Raw genomic sequence first — 9,447 nt, forward strand, 5'->3', positions numbered from 1 at the left:
AGGACAATTTCGGGAGGGTCTCAACATTGAAATGCTGGAAGAAATCTCCAAGGTGGATCCTCCCCAGACCCTCGAGGCACTCATTGATCAATGTTTACGGGCTGAAGTCATGATTGCCAACAGGAAACAATGGGTTCGAGGCCAGGGCGGTAGAGCCGGGGCAAAACCCCCCGCTCCCGCCAGTGTTCAGCCACGTCCGGTGTGGAGACCCCCGCCGCCAACCCCATACCCCAGAGGAGGCGAGGAGGTGCCGATGCAGTTGGGCAATGTGCGTCCCAGACTAGATGCCGCCGAGAAGGCCCGTCGTCAACGCTTGAACCTCTGCTGGTACTGCGGGAACGGGGGCCACTTCGCCAGAGAGTGCCCAGCCAAAGGGAAGCCTGCCGCCCGTCTTGCGGCGGCGTCCTCCACGGAGTCGAAGGCGTCTGAGCCGACTGGCACACAGCCGGCGGGGGAAGCCAACGACCGGGTGTAGAGAGGCTCGCCAACCCGGTCAAAAAATCCATCCAAGAGCCGCCAACCGGGGTCCTGTTCCTTCTCGTGGTCACATTATGGTCAGCAAAAAGGGGACCCGTCATGATCCACGCCATGATAGACTCTGGAGCTACCAACAATTTCATCGATAGAGAGTATGCCGACTCTCTGGGATTACAATATCATGATTTCAAGAATGCCCGTGTGGTGCAAGCCATAGACGGCCGTCCCCTCAAGACGGGCCCCGTAAGCCAGTGGTCGGAACCCACCAGGATGTGGATAAGGGAACATATGGAAGAGATTTCCTTCTTTGTTACCGAGGTTCCCCATTTCCCTGTGATTTTGGGAATTCCATGGCTGACACTCCACGACCCTAACATCTCCTGGTCCAACAGAGAACTGCAGTTTGCTTCACCGTACTGCCAAAACCATTGCCTCGTAGCCAAGGTATGCCATGCCACAGACTCCGAGCCCATCATCACCTTGCCAAAGAAGTACTCCGAGTATTGGGATGTATTCAATGAGAAAGAAGCCGAAAAATTACCCCCACATAGACCTTATGACTGTGCCATTGACTTGGTGGAGGGGGCCCCGATCCCGCGAGGGCATCTCTACTCCCTGACTGAACCAGAGCAAGAAGCTCTCAGGGAATTCTTAGAGACAAACCTTCGCAAGGGGTTCATCAGACCCTCTCAATCCCCAGCCGCCTCCCCAGTGATGTTTGTGAAGAAGAAGTCAGGGGAATTACGCTTGGTGGTGGACTACAGAGCATTGAACAATATCACCAAGCGGAACAGCTATCCCCTGCCCTTAATCTCGGATCTACTGGACCGACTTCGAGGAGCCAAGGTCTACACCAAGCTGGATCTTCGGGGGGCTTATAATCTAGTTCGCATCAGAGAAGGGGACGAGTGGAAGACCGCCTTCCAGACTAAATTCGGATTATTCGAGTCCCGAGTTATGAATTTCGGTTTATGCGGAGCTCCCGCAACGTTCCAGCATTTTGTCAACGATATTTTTCAGGACTATCTAGACAGATTCTTGATAATCTACCTGGACGATTTTTTGGTGTTTTCCAGATCACAATCAGAACATGAGAACCACGTCAAAATGGTGTTGCAACGACTGCGGGATCATGGACTTTATGCCAAGCTAGAAAAATGCGCTTTTGATCTACAAGAGGTAGATTTCCTTGGCTACCGCATCTCGCCTCTAGGGCTTTCCATGGATCCAGCCAAAGTTTCAGCAGTATTGGAATGGCGGGCGCCAACTAACAAGAAAGAGGTGCAGCGTTTCTTGGGGTTCGCGAACTACTACCGCAAGTTCATTCCAGATTTTGCCCGCTGGTCCGACCCCATCACTAGCTGCATCCGTGGAAAGCAGCCTTTCCGCTGGACTGATCAAGCAGAGAAAGGGTTCCAGCAACTGAAGAAACTATTCACCTCCCAGCCAATTCTACAGCACCCAAATCCTGGAACCCCTTTTGTGGTGCAAGCGGACGCCTCTGATGTGGCAATTGGGGCTGTACTCTTACAACCGGTGGGAGATCACCTCCACCCCTGTGCCTTTTATTCTCGTCAACTAACCACACCAGAGAGGAATTACACCATTTGGGAAAAAGAACTACTGGCCATAAAGGCAGCCTTTGAAACTTGGAGACATTGGCTAGAAGGGGCCAAATTCCCCATTGAAGTCCACACTGATCATCGTAATCTAGAACATCTAAGAACTGCCCGCAAACTAAATCAGAGGCAGCAACGTTGGGCTTTATTCTTTGAACGTTTCAACTTCCAGATTCATTATGTGACCCCAGCTCAAACCAAGCAAGCAGACGCCCTGTCACGTAAACCGGAATACGCTGCAGGACGCAAGGAGACCTTTGAATCCCAACTGCTACAACCTGAGAACTTTGCCACGCTCACAGTGGGGAACACCAAATCCAGTCCCATTGGTTCAACTTCCCCTACTCCAGGACCCATCTGTGCTCAAGAAATCAGGGCTAGTCAGCAAGCAGATGCCTGGGCGCAGGACCAACTTCGCCAAGGTCTGCATTTTCCCTTTTCGCTTAAAGATGGGCTGCTCTGCTATAGAAATCATGTTTATATCCCACCCGGACCGGGCAGGGAAAAAGCGCTTCGTCTGTGTCATGACTGCAAACCAGCAGGACACTTCGGACTATTTAAAACCATGCATTTGATCCTAAGAGATTTTTGGTGGCCCAAGATCCGCAAGGATGTGGAAAAATATGTCAACACCTGCCCAGTATGCCAGCGCTCCAAGATACGAAGGGAGAAGCCCTCAGGGCTTTTGCACCCCCTTCCTACCCCATCTCGCCCATGGGAAATAATTTCCGCGGATTTCATCACTGACCTACCACCTTCCTGTGGATTCACCACGATCTTAGTGGTGGTGGACCTATTCACCAAGTTAGCCCATTTCATTCCCTGCGAAGGCCTCCCCACGGCCAAAGAAACTGCGGATCTATTTCTTCAGCATGTTTTCAGACTACATGGATTGCCCAAGAGTTTAATCACAGACCGTGGATCTCAATTCACCTCTCGTTTTTGGAAGGCACTACAAAAACTACTGGGCATAGACTCTCGCTTATCTTCAGCTCATCATCCCCAAACAGATGGGCAAACGGAGCGCACCAATGCCACTTTGGAGCAGTATCTTCGCTGTTATGTAAACTACCAACAGGACAATTGGGCTTCTCTGTTACCACTGTCTGAGTTTGCCTACAATAATGGAGTTCAAGCTTCTACAAAAGAAACGCCGTTCTTTGCAAACTACGGTTTCCATCCACGTTTCTTTCCCCCTGTCATTGAAACTTCAGAAGTTCCCGCAGCAGAGGATTGGCTGCAGGAACTCACAGCGGTGCAACAACTTTTGCTCCAGCAACTGGACCAAGCCAAGGAGGACTATAAACGCCACGCTGACAAACACCGCCAGCCGGGCCCCGAAATCAAGGTAGGAGATCGGGTTTTCCTGTCCACTCGCTTTCTGCCCTCCCACCGCCCATGCCGGAAGTTAGATGCCCGCTTCATTGGCCCCTATCCAGTGGTGGCGCAATTAAACCCCGTGACTTTCAAACTCCAACTTCCGCGTTCAATGCGCATTCACCCAGTGTTTCACCGTTCCCTGCTCCTTCCGGCGGATGGTGTGCGTCCTGATACAGACCAACCGGCCCCCCCTCCTGTTTTGATGAATGGGGAGGAGGAGTTCGAGGTTGAGGACATTTTGGATTCTCGCTTTCATCGCCGCCGCCTACAATATCTCATTGACTGGGTGGGTTTTGGGCCTGAGGAACGCTCTTGGGAAGACGCCTCCACAGTCCATGCTCCTGATCTAACCCGTCGCTTCCATCTGACCTATCCCACCAAACCGCGACCTCGCGCCTCGGGGAGAGGACCCCAGTTTGGGAGGGGCCCTGAGGAGGGGGATAGTGTGATGAACCATGGGCCTTGTAGTCCTGCTCAGGACATTGTAATCCCTGATGAAGATGAAAACTTGGGTTTTTTACCTTCCCAGTCTGAACTGGATTCCTCTCAGCCAGATCTTTCCCAGGCAGATCTGGAAACCTTGCACCTGCAAGAAAGTTGTGCCCCAGAAGTATGTCAAACAACCCCAGAGCCTACTTCTCCCGTGTTCTTGCGCCGGGAGTTTTGTAAACAACAGAGAAGTTTGGATTCAGCTTCGCGCAGGAGTGCGAGGATAGCAGCTAAGAATGTTGCCAATTAACATTGGTTCTCGTGAGAATCTTTAAGGAGTTTAACATCTGGTCTCAGAGTTTAGCTTTCGTTTCTGATTCCCAGAGAACCGCTTTGGTGAGAAAGTTGGACTCTATATAGGTGTTTTGCCCGCGTAGCAACTTCGCGGAGTCAATTCGTCAGCCTACGGAGCGAGTTGTGTCTGGACAGCGCGCTCCGATTCAAGCCTCGCTTCAGCTCAAGCCTTGCCTTGCTATCCAGCCTTCGCCTTGCTTCCCAGCCTTTGTTTACCTACGGACCTTGCCTTGTTTCCCAGGACTAATCCTTGCCTTGTTTCACGGATTTTACCAAGTTATTCCACGGACCTTGTTCTTGTTCTTGTTCTTAGTTACCTTGTTCCACGTTCAAGCCTTGTTTCAAGTATCAAGTTATTTCCTAGCCACGCTCAAGTTTTATGGACTAAGGACCTTGTCATCTCCCCTCACTTTGCTTGGCAAAGTGAGTGTTTCGGTTATTGGATTACAACTTTGGACCTTAATATTTCTTATTGGACATTGCTTTTTTGGACTAATTCTGACCTTTCCTGAAGGGTCTAATTCTGGACTATTTTCTATACTTGTTTTTATTAACTTTATATATTCCTTCAATAAAGATATTAGTTAGATTCTGGCCTCTGTGTATGGTTATTGGTGCCTCTGCCGCCTGGGTCGTGACACTTCCCTCTAATTTAGGGCTAGTGGGGACAGTCAGGCTGGATCCCAAACTGTCCCACTGCCACCCCATGTTTCCAGAGCTTGAGAAGCCTAAAGACACAGGGTGCTGCCATCCTACCCAGCCTTCATATTTAATAGCAGTCTCTGACCACTACATGGGATCTACCTGTTATCCATGGCTTGTGTTTACATCATCTACAGTGACAGGAAGTTCTGGAAGAGAGGAGGAGAGGAGGATGACAAGGGGCACAGTTTGAGTGGCCTCCAGTGGTGGCTGGGGGAGCCCCTGTGGGAATACTTTTCTAATATGCTGAATTTACCCCCAAAATAAGTGTGTGCATCAATATGTCCTATATAGGCTAAATAGAACCTCACCTAAATGTATGCCATTTGACACCCCTAGTCATTTCAAACACCAGAAACATTTTTGCTCAAAGTTTGTGGTTAGACAAACCAAGCTATTTAAACAACTGCAGAATAAGATGGCAATCCCAACCACACATTCCACTTTGCACATATAAAATTCACTCTTGTTCACATAAAACAATTTGAAGGCTTTTACTGTTTAACTGGACAAGCTTTATGACAACACCTCAGGTAACATAAATACAAAATAATTGTAATAAAATAGGCCGGCAGCCAGGAGAGATGGCTGGATGGCACTAAAGATAGGAAATGCTGTTTAGTGAGGCAGAAAGGGAAACCTTTAGCTGCATAAATATTTAAAATGGCATAACAGAGCATAATGGTCCTTTACGTAAATTAGTTTTACTGCTTAAATCTAAAGCTCATAAAATTACCACGAAATAGTTCCTTGTAGCTTTATGTTTACTAGGGATGTGCAAAACTTCATTTGTAATTCATTTTTCATTTAGAATTGTACATACGACTTGATATTATGAAACGGGTGGAGTGCCCATGCAAATAACTTAAGATTCAAAACAGACTCATGACTTTCAGATTAATTTGTAACTCTTATAAATTGCTCCAGGTCCCCATTGTGGGTGCTGCTTCTCCCCCAGAAGGGCTGGGTTTAGTTCTCCAAAAGAGCCCTGAGGAGGATGGTGAGGCTGGAGTGGAGGAAGAAGCTCTGCTTTTCCCCCAAAGTGGGCGGTAAGGGAATGAGGAATGCCTGGCTAAATTGCCAGGCAAGGTAGAAGTCCCTCTGCACATGGCTGGCCCAGAGAGAGAGGCAGAGACCACACTCACATTGAGGCTTTAATGTGAGAAGCAAGCAGTTTCTGGGAAATGCAATTTAGGGCAGGGTCTTTTAAATTCTCTGCCCCAGGGGTCCTCACCTTCCCAAACTTCATTTCCCAGAGGGATGGAGGAGGGAAGGGGGGTGCCTGGCCAAGGAAGAAAGAAGAAACAGGCAGAGACCACACTGACATGAGGCTTTAACACAGGAAGTGAGCAAATTTCTGGGAAATGCAGTTTTGGGCAGGGTCTTTTGAATTCTCTGGCATGACTGATCTGGAGGCAATGCATCCCCTCCATTTTAAAATGAACTTCTCCAACTTACAGAGGGAAAACCCAAGCACTTTAATGTGGAAAGCAAGCAGAATTCTGGGAAGTGCACTTTAGGGCAGAGCCTTTTGAATTCTCTTCCACAGGAGTCCTCGCCTTCCCAAACTTCATTTCCCAGAATTCTGCGTGCCGCCTTGTGCTGTCTCCTGCTCTTCCTCTGTGTTCATTCTCTAAAGCAGTGGTTCTCAACCTGGGGTCCCCAGATGTTTTTGGCCTACAACTCCCAGAAATCCCAGCCAGATTACCAGCTGCTAGGATTTCTGGGAGTTGAAGGCCAAAAACATATGGGGACCCCAGGTTGAGAAACACTGCTCTAAAGGAATTTTGAAATAAGAATGGGATTGTTGGGAGTTGAATCAACCCTGTGAGGTAGGCAAAGTTGAGAGGCGGTAACTCCAAAGTTTACCTAGTAGGTTTCCTGTTGTTGTTGTTGTTGTTGTTGTTATAATTATTTCAAAGGCTAGATGGGCATCTGTTGGGGTGGTTTGACTGTGCTTTTACTGCCTGGCAGAATAAAGGTGGGTTACTTAATGAAAAGTAACAAAGAATTTGTTAACTTCGTTATAGTAATGAAATGGACACTTACGATATTTTAGAAACACTTTAGAAACTATTCTCTGCACCCCCTACTTTTGTAATTAGTATTAAAACATTTTTGTTCATTCATCACACAGGGGTAATGTTTACCAAGGAAGCAAAAATCAAATACTAAACTCTGTTGCAACGTCTCCACATAAGTTTTAATACACTTGCTTTGTATATTTGTCCCTCACTTCTATATAAGAGCCAAAGTAACGAACAACACTTTGGACAAATTGTAGCTTTCAGGTAAAAAACAGAAAGAGGAATCAATAATCTAGCCCAAATGAATAGTTGGGACAAATCCAAAATGGAGTTTGCCACTGTAAATTCATGTATCACTCAAGTAATGGATTCTAGGTTGGAATAATAGGAGCATCGTATCTAGATCGAGGAAAGTAATAGTATGATTCATGTGGAATACACTATCCACTTCTGGGCACCACAATTCAAGAAGGAAATTCCACCTGAACAATTTAATGTTAAGATCTGTTCAACAGTGGAACATGTTGCCTTGGAATATGGTGGAGTCTATTCTCTGGAAGAGAATATTCTCTTTAAACAGGAAGGCCATTAATTGTGTATTTCTGCATGGCATGAGGTTGGACTGGATGGTCCCTGTGGTCTCTTGTTATCTATGTCATCCATTAGTATGCCTTTCAGAAGTATTGGAGTGGGTTGCACATGGATATCGCTAAAGAGCATATTGAAGATATTGGTCATAATCTTGTCAGCATCTCATGCATGTGCAATATTTCTTTACAGAAGCAATCAAACATTTTCATAGTATGCATCACATTGATATTAAGTGTAAGATCACAAAACTGGAGTTTAACAAATGAAGCTTGCTTTCAAAGAAATTACTATGTTAGTTAAAAGGAAGGTGGGAGACAAGAAATCCAGTAGCATGTTTAAGACTGATTCTGTTCACATGCAATGCTGTTAGATGCATTCAGATTCTGACTCCATTTTACATGCTCTAGTATAGCATTGCCTTTCAACACAAGGGTTGTGCAACACAATTAACATTTAATTCTGCATTTATGCTATGCAACCTACTGAATGATTTCAATCAGTGTGAGTAATATTGTATAATATTCAACCTACAGATTACAAAACAATCATTCTGATCAATTGTCACATCTACTCTATTTATAGCAATCACCATTTGAGCATGCAGAAATATAGTGGATGTTTCATCATGCAGAACGTGCATGCACAAGAAATACCAACTACTTTGTGCTGAGATTAGTTTGAATTAGTACAACATTAAATTGCAAAGGATAGGTTATCTTAGTGTGTTGCAATATAAGAAGAAACAAAAAAGTATTATATTACATTTAAGATGAATGGGGTGGCATTTTATGAATGAGTTCAGTTGAATGGGCTGGCATCTTAGGAGCAAGATATATAGGTGTGAGTTCAACATGTCTCATGTCTTTTATTTATTATTATTTTTTGCAGAAGTTAGAATTCTTTCGCTGTTTCACACAAAGATCAGTGTTGTAGCTCAGCCTGAGCTGGAGCCAGACTTTGGCCCCATGCAAGACTTTGATTCATGGCCTTGAGTGACTTTCTTGGACTTTTGTTTAAGGACAGGTAAGTTTTTGCTTTGTGTTTTTCCACTCTATTGACTTTGAACTTTATTTGCTTGTGTTTACTTATAATCTCCAATAAACAGCTTGATTGCTTATATTCTGGGCTCCAGAGTGGTCTTCAAGGTGTCTATGCAGCCTAGGGGTGTGACAATCAGGATCCCCTGACTGTAAGAGCTATTCAGCAGTGTGGTAGAAACTCCTTCCTTGGAAGCTGAATGTTCCCTAAAATACCTAAATGTGTGCAGTAATTTTCCATTTTGAAAAAGTTCAAAAAGGAAACCCAACAAAATCTACAGTAGAGATGCAGAATAATATATCAGGTGTGTGTGTATATATATAATTTTTTTATTCCAGGCTTTCTCTCACACAAGGACAAAATGCCTTTCATCTTTGAAATAATTCAATTAAATCATGTCATTGCACTGTCCTATTCACTAAAAGCGTGATCCCACAGCCAAGTTTTTGCCTTTCTTCTAAAGGCTAGGGGGGAGAGGGCTGATCTAATGTCACTGGGGAGGGAGTCCCTATCTCTTTTTCCCAGCAGTCGTATCTGCAAAGGAGGTGGGACTGAGAACAGGACAAGCTTAATCTCTGGACAAGCTTAATCTCTGAGATGCTTCATAGGGATGGTTCATTTGTGCTCATGTGGATATATATACACAAAAGCAGATATCTTATTATCTCTCCTCTCCCTACTGTAAATTCAAGCCCTGTTTAATTTCATAAAGATCAGAACAAATGAATGGTTCCAGAAAGTTCTCATTGTAATTGCTTTCCATTTGTGCTTCTATTTAGCCACCTGTGTGTCAGTGGCTCAAATTGTTTACAACCCAGATTAGCTGTTTC

General features: G+C 45.6%; 1 long non-coding RNA gene across 1 annotated transcript in view; it reads left to right on the forward strand.

Annotated features, from left to right (window-relative positions):
- Positions 1–8,818, forward strand: part of LOC134297884 (uncharacterized) — a 95,375-nt gene extending 86,557 nt beyond the window's left edge. The window contains exon 3 of the long non-coding RNA XR_010004788.1: positions 8,468–8,818. This is a non-coding gene — a long non-coding RNA (uncharacterized LOC134297884). The remainder of the gene's footprint in view (positions 1–8,467) is intronic.
- Positions 8,819–9,447: the final 629 nt, after the last annotated feature.

Source organism: Anolis carolinensis, chromosome 3 (assembly GCF_035594765.1).
Source record: "Anolis carolinensis isolate JA03-04 chromosome 3, rAnoCar3.1.pri, whole genome shotgun sequence".
Taxonomy (NCBI): domain Eukaryota; kingdom Metazoa; phylum Chordata; class Lepidosauria; order Squamata; family Dactyloidae; genus Anolis; species Anolis carolinensis.